This window comes from Lepidochelys kempii, chromosome 1 (assembly GCF_965140285.1).
Source record: "Lepidochelys kempii isolate rLepKem1 chromosome 1, rLepKem1.hap1, whole genome shotgun sequence".
In the NCBI taxonomy this organism is placed as follows: Eukaryota; Metazoa; Chordata; order Testudines; family Cheloniidae; genus Lepidochelys; species Lepidochelys kempii.
In genome coordinates this window covers 46,954,949-46,968,479 of record NC_136380.1, presented here as the reverse complement: position 1 = coordinate 46,968,479, position 13,531 = coordinate 46,954,949, and the positions used below count along the sequence as shown (strand labels likewise).

General features: G+C 41.7%; 1 protein-coding gene across 7 annotated transcripts in view; it reads right to left on the bottom strand.

Annotated features, from left to right (window-relative positions):
- Window positions 1-13,531, bottom strand: part of MTUS2 (microtubule associated scaffold protein 2) — a 502,895-nt gene that overhangs the window by 456,251 nt on the left and 33,113 nt on the right. Inside the window, exon 3 of one of the 7 annotated variants that reach the window (XM_073340845.2) lies at window positions 10,174-10,314. The exons of the other annotated variants lie outside the window; for them this stretch is intronic. The gene's annotated coding sequence lies outside the window, so the exon portion shown is untranslated. The remainder of the gene's footprint in view (window positions 1-10,173; window positions 10,315-13,531) is intronic. 7 annotated transcript variants of the gene reach the window in all.

The window sequence follows — 13,531 nt, the reverse complement described above, 5'->3', positions numbered from 1 at the left end:
AGTCTGTATTCGCAAAAAGAACAGGAGTACTTGTGGCACCTTAGAGACTAACCAATTTATTTGAGCATGAGCTTTCGTGAGCTACAGCTCACTTCATCGGATGCATACCGTGGAAACTGCAGCAGACTTTATATACACACAGAGAATATGAAACAATACCTCAAATACCACAAATCCAGGTTTTCTCACCCTCCACCCCCCCCCACAAATTCACTCTCCTGCTGGTGATAGCCCATCCAAAGTGACAACTCTTTACACAATGTGCATGATAATCATGATAATGTGCTGGAAATGGCCCAACCTGATGATCACTTTAGATAAGCTATTACCAGCAGGACAGTGGGGTGGGAGGAGGTATTGTTTCATATTCTCTGTGTGTATATAAAGTCTGCTGCAGTTTCCACGGTATGCATCCGATGAAGTGAGCTGTAGCTCACGAAAGCTCACGCTCAAATAAATTGGTTAGTCTCTAAGGTGCTACAGTTAAACAAAACACCAAACCCCAACAACGGAAGAACGACCGACTCCATGAAGTTCACTAGAAACTTTGCTATTGCTAGTGATTTTATCTGGAAGGTGCTAAGAAACTGCAGTGATGGGCAACAGTGTAAAACCCTAAGATAGACGGGTTGATCCCTGTGAACTCATTGCCCAAATGCTCAGATTTTTGTACTGGTCCCTTTTGAATACAGAGTCCAGTCCCAGGTCTCTGCCCCGATAGTCAAACCTCTATGGCAGTGGTTCTCAACCTGTGGTCTGAGGAACCCTGGGAGTTCGCAGACTATGTCTAAGATTTCCAAAGGGTTCGCGCTTTCATTCAAAAATGTTGAGGTCTGCAATTGAAAAAAGGTTCAAAACCATTGCTCTAGCTACCGGAGAGATCACCTTCCCCTCCATACTAAACCATAACCTCACATGAGAGTTATTCTGCAGCAAAACAATGAAAAGTCAACTCATGGGGGAGGCAGGTGAGTTCAGGAGATGGAATTTTCACAAGGGTTGGACCTAGGCTGTAGAAGTCTTTCCTGTAACAGGTAAGAATGACCACAGACCTCACCACATTTACAATTAAATGCAAAACTAGCTCCTTCAGCTTAGCTTTCCTACAATAAATTCTTGACATACGAACAATTAAAAAAACCTCTCTAAACCAAGATATTTATCCCACAGGCTGGAAAGAAAGAAAGAGAGAGAGAGATTGTTACAGCCATTTCCATTTTTAAATGCTTGGGAGCTTCACAGATGCTAAGGGGATGCTGCCATAGAAAAGTACCTATACCCATTAGGAGTGAACTGACTCGGAGGGTGGGGGGCAGAGCAAACAGTCTCCCCACTCCCATGGTTTCAGCGAGAGCTCTAATCAGACTGCTGAGTTAGAGCGTTCTGTTACCACACTCACCCTCACAAGTTTATTTATCCTTTTCATGCAGCTTTGTACTTCTGGGGTCCTGCAGGAGCAGATGCACTAGCATACCACTAACATGTCACTGGAGCTTATTTTTACTCAAGAGTGCAAAATCTGTATGTGTTGTGTCCTGGATTTTACTGTCTCTTCTGGATGGCCATGCTCAGAATGCTGCACGGGAGCCAACACTGACAGATTCCTCTGCTATGTCTGCCAGGGGAATCCCGTGATTACTGCTCAAATATTTCTGCCTCAGCATTACTCAGGTAAATCTGTGCTGCTCCCCCACCCCCTTGCCCCAGGTAGCACTGCACAGCGCTTCCGACTAGTTCTCCTTGCTCCCTACCACTTCACCAGTGCTTCTCCCAAATTCTTAGCAGTCCATAGGGGAATTAATACAGTGCTGGCAGCCATTAGTCTTGCGGCATATCTGCCTAAAATGGGAAAGTAACAAGCCTGAGGTTTTCACCTTGGCTGCATCCTACCTCATATTGCCTTGCCCGTTTCTTCTTTTAAATGGCCATCAAATTTAATTTTGTTTTTAAATAAGGAAAATAATCACCTTCTGATTCTGAGTGCACCTGGACACCAATGGAGCTCAAAAATCACGTTCTTTGTAGCTTCTTGGGCAGGACCCATCAGTGTATTTCTCCTTCATTCTGGGACTGTTGCCGTCCCATAGAAATTTCCTAAGTCCTGAGAGTTTGGAGGCATTCCTGAAAAATCCTACAGCCCAAGTCTCATGTAGGTGCACCTTGCAGAGACCCTGAGAAGCTAAAGCAGACTACAGAGCAATTTGAGGAGGGAGGCAGTTTCAAAAGGGAAATTTGGGCAAATCTGGACAGGAAGAAGAGAGGGGCAACTTTGGAATACAGGCTGGGCCAGGAAGAGGAAAAGACTAGGAGAGAAGAGCAGAAGGGGAAGAGAGACTTTTTTTGCAGGGGGTGAGAATGGCAGTGTGCACACAGGAAGAGGAGAAGGACTTAAAGAGATAAAAAGAGTAAACTGGTAAGTAAGTAAGTAAAGTTCAGAGCTATAGAAAAAGCACTGAAATAGACAAACAGCAGGGGAGAAAGGGGAACAGAACTGAAAGAGGAAACCGACTCAGGAAAAGCATTCTATAATAAGAAAGAGAAGGAGAAGGGTAGTGTTAGTCAAAAAATAAACTGCCACTTGAAGTCGGAGCTTAGAAAAATACTGAAAACAAATAAGGAAGAAATTAAAAACAGAAATCATCCCAGTTTAAAATCCATTTATTAATCTAGTTAATCATGGAGAATTAATCCTAGCAGAGCTCCTGAGATTCACCCTCAATTACACCAGTGACTCCTATAGAGATACTCCTGTCTTACACCAGTATAAGCAAGAGACCATGTTAGTATAGTCTGAGCTACTACTGTGATAAGTTGGAGAGGCACTTCTACACCTGTGATAATGGATCCGGTGCAGAAGAAGGCACTGAAGAGTTTTGTGCATTCCACCAGGAGCCAGATGCTGAAGCATGAAAGCTTACGGTTAACCTGGACTCTCTTTATCCAGGTGGCATGCACCTCTTGTGTGCAGAAGCTGATATTTTTCAACCTGGACATACCATCCCAGGTTGGGATTTGGTTACAAGGTTTGCCGGGGAGTTATGTGACATCTGTAGTAGTTTATCCTGGCCCTAGCGGTTATATTTCCTGTGGCAGCATTATAGTTATTGGGGAGTGAAGCTTGGATGTTACCATGCCTGAGGAGATTGAGAGAGGGGATAATGTCTAATCCTCAAATTAATCATCATTAATCTTCTCTGTTGAAGGGGGATGGACCTACAGGAATGTCCAAGCTCTCCTTGCTTGTTTTCCCCAAAAGTAGCCTACATGGGGCTGCAGGCCTTGGAAATGCAGTGACCCAATGAAGCCTTAGGTTTAAGTAGGTTTCTTAGGCTTCTGACAGTTTGGATGCATAGGACTGGAGTATCAAATGGAGTATAGCAGGCCAGTAAAAACCTACAACAGCTGTTCCCTTCCCCCTAACTTTCACTGACACTAGTTGAGTTTGCCTTTATGTGTTAACTTGTTTGCTTATAATACTGTGGCTACGTGGCCTAAATCTACTGCTTGTGTTGTTCCTCATTTGGCCCTGTTATTTGCAGAAAATTGGATGTAAGGAGGAGGCAATATTGTATGTTTTCCATAGTCTGATAACTCAAAAACTATGCAAGAAAATTAGTTCAAATTTTCTAAAATAAATTACCCTTGAGCTGACACCAAGCAAGTAAAAACTTCATCCCAAAAGGATGAAAAACATTAAGTGACTGACAACAGGGGTTAGAGAAGCAGTAACTTGACAATAACAGTTGCTGTACTGCAATGGCTATATTTACACATTTTATGCCCATGAAAAAAAAATCCAGTTAAACTCAGTTTATGAGAAATGCGGCCTTTTTCTCATCCAGACTTGTATTCAGTCTTGGTAGACAAGAGCCAGCCTTGCGTGACAGCACTAAAACTACCCATTGTAGTTTAAATGAAAGCTAACCCACATTTTTTCTTTCCCCCCTGCCCTTTCAATTTACAAATCATAGAACGTACATATACAGTGTGCCTAGACAATCAAAATCATGGAGATTTAGCAGATTTCTTTGGCTGCCACTAACTCCCTAGGGCCTGACTCTGCTCTCAGTTACAATGGTGTAAATGAGGAGTACCTCCTTTGAAGCTTGTCAGGAATTTCTCAACAAAACCCAAACTTTCTCAGGACCCGAATGAAGTTTCTGGTTGAAGAAACAAGGCATCTACCCCCGAATAGCCTAGTGGTCAGGCTAGTCTCCTGGAAAGTAGGAGACTCAGTTTCAAGTCCCTGTGCTACCTGGAGTAGGGACTTGAACTTGAGCTTTCCATCCACTGGGCTATTGGCTATTCTAGGGTCTCACTCTCTCCCCATCCTGAAAATTTTTAAAAAGGTCTCCATTTTATCCCAATCCGGAACAAAAACAAGCATCAAACTCAAAAATCTACATGAAACAGAATTTTTATTTTCCAGCCAGCCCTACTCAGAAATCAATGGAGAAACAGTTGAAAAAAAATGGTGCAAGTGAGATCCGAATCAGGCACAGATTGTCTGTTATATGGTATGTTCTGCAGGTTTATTGAAAAGAACAGGGCTGCATAAAAAAAGGACATGACCATAGTTATGTTTTGCATGTGTATGTTTGCATGGCTTTTGCAATTAAAGTGATTGCACATCACATTTTGTTTGTCAAAAGGGTGAACAAGGTTGAGATGTATGTGGTTTACCATTTTCCCTGACTGAAGTAGTAACAGCTGGGCTCCATTCGAATGAACTTAAAAGTTACATAACAGCTATGTTTAGATGACAAAAATGATATATTTCAATAGTAAACAAAGTGTGTCTGTCATTCCCCACAACACTCCAATTAAACATTATCTTGTGCTGGACTATGGCCCACAGAAGTAGAAAGGTATGTTTAATATAATTTAGGGGTGTGGTTTGCAAAATCCTTTGAGTGTGAGCATTTTAAATTTTTTTTGAAGTTCTACAAAGGTCTGACCACCTCTCTTGTTTGGATGCTAACTACCTAATGGCTAAAAAATTACCCTGAATATCTGTGATCTTTATTTTTTCAAGAAAGGACTTCTGGTTTATTTATTATAAAGTCTTATATTTACGCACAGCACGCACACACTGTGAACAACACTGTTGGTAACTCCTGTAGGGAATCTCTCTACAAGCTACAAACACATCTTCATGGTTTATCGTCACCCTACCTATTATCTCTCATTCGCCAGTGAGCTGTTGATGTCTGTCTCTGATTGGCCAGCCTCCATCTCCCATTTGTTACATTTTCAAACAAGCATCTTTGTGCTTTTCCTACATGGCTGCTCATGCTTAGGAGAAGCTCCCTGTAAATATGAGCAATGCTACCTCATTGACTTCCTTCAAACCACGCCTCAAAACTTTCCTTTTCCATGACACCGACAAAAAATATTTGCAACAGTTAAGTTGCTGATGTGCTGAGACCGCTGCCTATCATGCTAGCCAATACTGTTTCATTGTTTCCTTGAACTCCCCTGTCTGTCTGTATCTGTTATCTCTTATCTTATACTTAGATTGTAAGCTCCTTGGGACACGGACTGTTTGCTTGGTTGTTTTTTGCTGATATTCTGTGTTTTTACAACTCCCAGCAGAGTGGGGTCCTGATCCATGACTATGGTTCCTAGGCACTACAGCAAGACAAATAATAAATTAGATCATTATTGTTATTTACCTTGCTTGGTTTTACAACCCAGTTTTGATGCAGAGTCAGGCAGGTGGAGGAATGTCCTATCATGAATTCCAGGATCAGCAAAGAGAATACTGGCTCAGCAAAAGAGGATATCTGTTTTTCCATTGGGAAAGGACTGGCAACTTACTTAATATCAACATTCCTCAAAAGTCAAGCCAGCAACAGCACAGCAGAAATGTACAAAAACCTGTTTTACCCAATGCTACAAAGGAATATACGACAGGAAAGCAGCTGGGTCTGAAATCAGATACAACAGGAGCAATATGCATCACAGAGAACAGCAGTGCCAGAAATGAAATCTGAAATGCTTTTATCACATGGCAAGACCTGTCAGTCACCAGGGTTCGTACAGCTCTAAAATCAAATTCTACATTGTAAGTGTTTTAATCACAGCTTGTGTGAACACATCACTGGTTCTCTTCAGAAAAATATATTTGAACTAAACAAGCCAGCATGTTCAATCAGTTTTCTGTCTAAAGTGGAAATATCAGAATATTAATACACAAATTGTCTGATCAGTGCTAACATCTGCAATAAGCTTCAACCTGCAATAGGCTCCATTTTCCCTTGAGATTGGCATACATAATTTCCATTACAAATGAGAATTATGTGCTCTTATTATGGGGAGAAGAAAGCCCAATTATCTATAATGTGTTTTTAACATTCAGTTCTAGGGCACTTGTTTAATTTTTTAAGTGAATTTAGTGCTTGTGAGAAGTGCCAGATTGACAGCTCCAGAAACTAAAGTCCTATTTGTCTACAGGGCAGCACAAGTGAAAATGAAATCTTCCTACCAGGCTACTTGGATCTGACCTGGGGGGGACCACCTTTAGGTCTGAGAGAATGGTTCGGTTGTTCTATGCACATTGAACTGCTAGCCTTTCTGATAAAGCTGCCAACCGGTAGCAGCTCATTGTCTGGCATTTATTCTAGTCAGATTCTTATAAAAATACCATGGGTATTTTATGCCTTGAGCAGTTTCCTATAAAGAAAAGCAAGGATATTTTCAGAGAGGAACATTTGAATCACCACACTAAATCAGACCTGAGATCTATCTAGGCCAATCTATCTATTCTGTCCCCAACAGTGATCAGTACAAAATGGTTCAGAGGAAGATACAGGAACCCTGCAGTAGGTAGAAGTGGGATACGGTTCCCTCCACCCCCTATCATCCTGGTCTCCAAATATTACAGATTGCTTAAGCCCTGAAGTATAAGGTTTAACACCCCTTCCAAATTTTTGTTAGCATTCACTATTATAACTCTGGATATTCTGGACAGCCATATAAATGTCCGTTCTCTTTTAGAAATGTATTAAATTATTCATCTAAATGACTTTGTGGCAATGAGTTCCATGGGCTAATTATACGTTACATAAAAAAGTATTTCCTTTTGTCCGTTTTGCATTTGCCACCTTTCAATTTAATCGAATGTCCCTGTTGTTCTTGTGTTGTACTACAGGAAGAAGAGACGTTCCTAATGGTGTGTAAAATATTCTCTGAAGGTTTGTTTCATTGGTCAAACACAACGGAATCTTTAACAGTAAACTCTGGAACAACCTTCTTGTTTACTCTCGTTTCACGCTGTGTAACTGTGCACATACCAGCATACATACCAGCATAAGAGCTTCACAGACTCCAGTGTAAATTCTCTTTCTTCCTAATTCAATTGTATATTATTATTTGTATTACAGTAGTGCTGACTAACGCTGGAGCCCCACTGTACTAAGACCTGCCTCAAAAAGCTTGTAATTTAATAGACAAGGCAGAGAAAGAATAGGAGAGGAAATAGAGGAACAGAGCGGTGAAGTGACTTGCCAGGAGGGCAGGCACCAAATTAGGAGCTGATCTGGGAATAGAATCCAGGTTTCCTAACTCCCAGGGTCAATGCTCTATTCAGTAGACCATACCGCCTCTAATCTTGCCTTTGGCATTCAACAGAAACGAAAAATCTGACCATGACTGATTGCTTTCCTGCCATGGTACAAAGAAAGAAACCAAAAGCATAAAGATTTTTAGTTCCTAAATGGCTGCTACTCCCTCTCTGATTTCCAGAACTCACACAGTGGCTGGCACATATAAGGGATGGTATCAAGAGACTACAGTAGTATAGAAGAAACAATACTAGTACCTGTGTTAAGACTCCAGCATTCCCAGTGTGAATTTGGTATTTCCAGATACCAGAGCAGAGTCAGTATGAGCCGAGTGCTCACACAGTTAATGAGGGCCATGCATTCTCTCCTGAGCACATACTAACCAGTACAATGTACACTAGAAATGGGGAAGCAACACCATACGCACAGTTCTAATGAAGACTGTGCACAATGCCATAGCTAAAGTAATCTACCTCTCCTGTCCCTCTGACAATTTCTCCTTCTTCAAAAACCTTCATTGGCTCCCTGTGCCTTACAACATCAACTTCTAGGTCCTCATCTTTACCTTCCAGGCCCCTTCATAATCTTACATTTCTGATCTTATTTCCTTCTATTCACTCCTTATTCTCCTCCCAGTCTTCTCACCTACACTGCCTCTTTATCTTTCTCCCAGTCTCAGCTTCATGCCTTCCAGTGTTACCCCATAGCTCAATAGCCTTCTTCTCCAAACTCTGTCTCCCCCTCTTTCAAATCCACTTCTTTCAGGAACACTTTTCACCTTTTCCTCACAAATAAGTGTCTCTGCATGCTTCTCCCAGCTTCGTGAACTATTCTTCTGTTTCTTTGCTGACAATTGTAGGATCTTTGAGGCAAGGATGAGGTCTTACACAGTGCTTTTAGGAATTACATACAAGTTACTATTTTAAATAATATTCTGGTCATGTGAACTAACTTCAATGTGCTTGTTAATTTTTTCACAGGATATTCTATCATGAAATGTAATAACCAAGGCTCCATAATTCTACAGCCATACGATTTGTTCAAAATCTTCCTGAATCTAAGCTTCCATTTACAAAATTTAAGTTTCTAGCCCTTGTGATTGCAAACGAAACCTTCCAAACAAATTGAGTGCAAACTCATCTAGTGTTCTCTTTCTGAGGCCTTGTCTTGACTCAACTGTTGTCTCTCTCGAGTGTTTGCTCCTAACTTGAGTCCCATCCACACACAAACCCCCTTCACTCAAGTGTGATTTTGCCCATTGTGTGTGTGTGGGGGGAGGAGTACAGGCTCAAGTGCCACTAGTAGTCCAATAAACTGTGCCCAGAAAGGACAGCCGAGTTCACCCATAACTCACTGAGAAAAAAAATTCATAGAGCAGCTCAGCTTACTGCAGCGGAAAGTATGAGATGCGTCCCCAGAAATCTCAATGCCACACTCGAGAGTGCAGCGCCAGTGTAGACACAGCGGCTTGAGTGTTATTTTGCGGTGTGTTGCTGTTATTTGAGCTAGGCTAACGCGCTGTGAGTAACCCAAGTGTCGGTAATGTGAGTTAACTTTGCAGTGAAGACATACCTGCAGGCAACCCAAAGCAGCAGCTCTGGAAAAAGTGTGAACCATTTCCATTTGTCACAATAGCGTTTTAACTTTGAAATCTAGTGACGACAATGCCAATATCAATGTTAACTATTTAAATTATGATAATTTTAGAAATAGCCTGATGTGCATGTCCCACAATCCTAAATTGCCTCCCACACCTTCCCAGGTGAAAGAAGTCCAAAGGGTGAGTTGTTACTTGGAAAAAAGGTGTGTTCTTAACCTGTGTTAGCTAACACATGGTAAATAACATGGGGATAAAACCAGGATGAAGACAAAGCAGTGTGTAGTTTTCACACAAGTTAGCAGGTCGAAGTTACCTCTTGGTAACTAACATGCGTTAAGAACATACCTTTCTGCCTAATGAAGAGAAGGTCTAAGTGTCCTCTCTCCAGCTTCCCAAATCTTCAGCTTCATTCCCACTCCTGGCACTTTAGCTATGCAGTTATGCATTTCAATAAAAAATACTGCAGCAACTTGAAAATTAAAAATATAGATGCAGCATAGAACAAACAGAATTTAATATCAAATTAAATAAGGGGTGAGACTGTGGTGATTATATTATCCATTTTCATATATAATTTTAAAATCGAGATTTTTACTGAATGTATCTGCACCTGCCACAGAATCTCTACTCTGTTGTAGAAGTCATGTCAAACTTGCTATGGAGTATATGGAGCCTTGGTAACAATTCTGGATAGATACAAGCGGAACATTTTCTGGATATGGGGAGGTTTTTGCATGTACAAAGCGGTGTTCTTTGGCCTCTGAGAATGACAACAGCATCACTGAAGCAGCACGTTTAATAGATACAAGGTAATAAGCAATAAAGGTGTCTGATTTTGCCAGACCTGTGGGAAGATGACTTCTCAGCAGAGTAATAGGTCTTTTCTGACATCTAAAGATTTTTCATAAAGGAAATATTCTTCTGTTACAGATAGAAGGTTAGATTGTCTAAGCTGTCCTGTCCTACTTTTTGACTGATGGCAAAATCCATATGCTTAAGCATACTTACAAATGAAAGATGGGCTCTTCTTTCACTGGTTGTGATGCTCTGGGAGTCTCTGCAGCTATTACTGGCTCAGTTTTTTTTTAAAAAAAAGTTGTTCTTTGCAATGTTCATTGTCTGTTTCCTGCGGTGCTGTTGGCCTGGGAACTGGAGAGGAGGAGGACAACAATGAAAATCAGGAGCTCCATTTTCCACCGCCTTGAACCTTGTGCAGTTGCCTACCGCTCTGCAATGGGCTACCAACCCAGACTGGAAGTCTTTTGCACCTCCCGAGTTCAGGCATAAGTCATTGCACAGGATTCAAAGCAGTGGTGAATCAGGCCAAGTCTTAAGCCATTTTTACAGCAGCATGCAGTCAGGTTTTTACAGAGGTGCAAGTCACGGTGCTTGTCTGACACCCAGACTGCAAATCCCTTTAGCAATAATTACAAAAAGCCCCAAACATAAAAACTTTCATTATTTTTACAGTTGGCCCATTTTCATATTTAAAGACCAGTTTTTTAGAGGACTTTACTTACTTAGAGGGCAGAGACTCCATGTTCTAGTACCTACACTACGTGCCCAAAATAGATCCTGTAGGGTCATAAACATCAAGTAACAATTCCCAAATAGCACCAGGTGCATTCTGGAGGTACCTCAGGCCCCAGAATAAAAGTAAATTGCCTCTAAAGCCGCATCTGCTAGACGAAAAGAGGATTTATGAGTCCCACTGATGGGCAAGGAATTGACAACCTTGAAGACATTTCTAGAGGATTTAGAAGGATGCCAACCTCAAAACACTTAGGACTAGGGGAGCCAGCAAACCAGTGAGCCCAGGGCCTTCTGGAAGAAAACTATGATTCAAAAAAGCATGGCCAGGTTCACCCAAAAGATCAGTAAAGCTCAACAACTCTTTCTGCAAAGCAGGGCTGAATTTTGGGCTAGTTACTAAATCTGAAAACAGATGATTTGTCTGGTTTCATGTTCCACTCCAAAAGCTGTAATAGGAACTTTAACGAGCACAAGTGATCAGGACTTCTGTTTTCTATCTCAACGCAGAGATGCCACCTCCGTCAGCACAGTGTCTCCTAGCAATATGCTGAGAAGTGACTTCCTGGGAAGACGGTTTGCAGAATGACCCTCACCACTGTAATTTCCTGTGGAGTTTTCCCTCTAAGAGAGTCTGACCATCAGAAGGAAACAGCTCACATCCATGCACATACAAATCCCACTTCACAAAGACATTATGCTTTATTATCTTTCACTTTAAATCCCCACTTTAGTCACTGCACCACACAATGAACTTCCATAAAGGGCCTCTCACTGACTCCTGTGTAACTCAGGTGTAATTCCACTGAAGTCAGTGGAGCTGCTCCGGAGTAAAACGTGTGTGTGAGAGGAGAATCAGGCCCTCAGTAATTTTCTTTGTATTTCCTCACCACTGGTTTAAAGTGGTGTCCTTAACTGACATCAGGGTTGAAAGCTTTTACAAATTGATAGGTTCACAAAATACAAGAGAAGAAAAGCTGTAAGAGAATAACTACTATCAGCAGCCATTCAAGACACAAAGACAGTTTTCCAGGTAGAAAATAGCAGCTTCTCCATCTTTTTTTGTTAGCAATTTTCTGCAGATTGAAAAATCAAGATGAATATTGGCCTGTTGTTATCCACAAACCCCTAATTTATTGCAGCAAGGCTACTTTTCACTGGCATCTTCTCTGCACTGGGATTGTTTTACCTATTTATTATTGGTCTTGTGACCATGTCCAGAATTGCCAGTCAGGATCAGGACTCATTATGTACAAATATATGCAGATACAGCCCCAGCCCCAAAGAGCTTACAGTCTAGTTTAAGACAAGAGGATGTAACAAACAGCTGGAGGAAAGGAGGTGAGACGATGACGATAACCATAATATGATGTGTTTACATAGAGAGGCAGTGTGGCCTATTGGGAAGAGCACTGGACTGGGACTCAGGAGACCTGGACTCTGTTCCTGACTGCTGCTGGCCTGTTGGATGACGTTAGGCAAGTTGCTCTGCTTCTCTGTGCCTCAGTTTCCCCATCTGTAAATGGGGATAATGATCCTGACCCCCTAAAGCTCTCTGAGATCTACTGATGAAAAGTGCCATTGAAGAGCCAGGTTTTGGGCTAGTTACTAAATCTAAAAACAGATGATTTGTCTGGTTTCATGTTCCACTCCAAAAGCCGTAATAGGAACTTTAACGAGCACAAGTGATCAGGACTTCTGTTTTCTATCTCAACGCAGAGATCTATGTGCTCCACTTAATCATTTCAAATAGTTTAAAAGTGGTTATTATGGTTTTAATAAATAATAATCAGCAGTTCCCTCTAGCCCCTAGCTAGCCTTTATCAGTTGGTATAATGGTAGTGGGGGGGTTGGGGGGAGAAGGTAGTTTCTTTACAGATGTGTTCTAACAGGCCATTCCATGTGTAAAGAGCAATGTGGAAGAATTGAAAAAGTGCTTGAGGGAGAATTGGACAAGTGGGCAGAGGAGGTGAGCATCACTGAGAGCAGAGGGTGACTGCGTGGTATATAAGAACAGATACATAAGGATGGGCAAAGCTGCAAAGAACCTTAACAGTGAAGATAACTTGAACTTGATGTGGCCACAAAGAAGAGCCACTGGAAGGATTCAAAGAAGGTGATGGAGAGACAGCAGCAGAGCAGCTGTGTTTGAAATGGACTGAAGTGGGTGATGTGGTGTCCAGAAAGTAGTCAAAACAGAAGGTGATGAGGGCCTAGCTGAGAGAGTATTAGCTGTGCTGACAGACAGAACAGACTGGATCTAAGAGATGCTATGGAGGAAGCAACAGCAAATTTGGGATGCATGGAGCAAAAGAGGGAAGAGAGAGAAGGGGAAGATGCTGATGCCATCAACAGTGACAGAGAAAGGCGAGCAGAAGGAGAGGAAGAAAAGTTCCATGTTTGCCATGTTAGTTTTAAATTGATGATGAAACATTCAGGAGATGTCAGAGAGAAAGGCCAACATGTAGGCCTGGATGGTGGGAGTCAGATCAGGAGTGGAAAGGCAGATTTGTGGATTGCTGACATAAAGTTGTTAATGGAAGCTGTGTGAGATGAAAAAAATATCTAGAGAGGGTACAGAGCAAGGACAGATCTCCGTGGAGGTAAGAAAGAGAAGGAGGATCACCATCCACTGAAGGATCAACCAGAATGGTAGGATAACTAGGAGAGGATGGATTCATGAAAGCCAAGGGAGTGTAAGATTTCAAAAAGCCTGGTATGATTTAGAACTTGTTGGGAATTTTCTGATTACATGTTTTTGATGGAAAGTGCCATTTCTACTACATGTAACTGGGGGGGGAGGGGAAGGGGGATTCTGATTTTACTGAATTTTTTC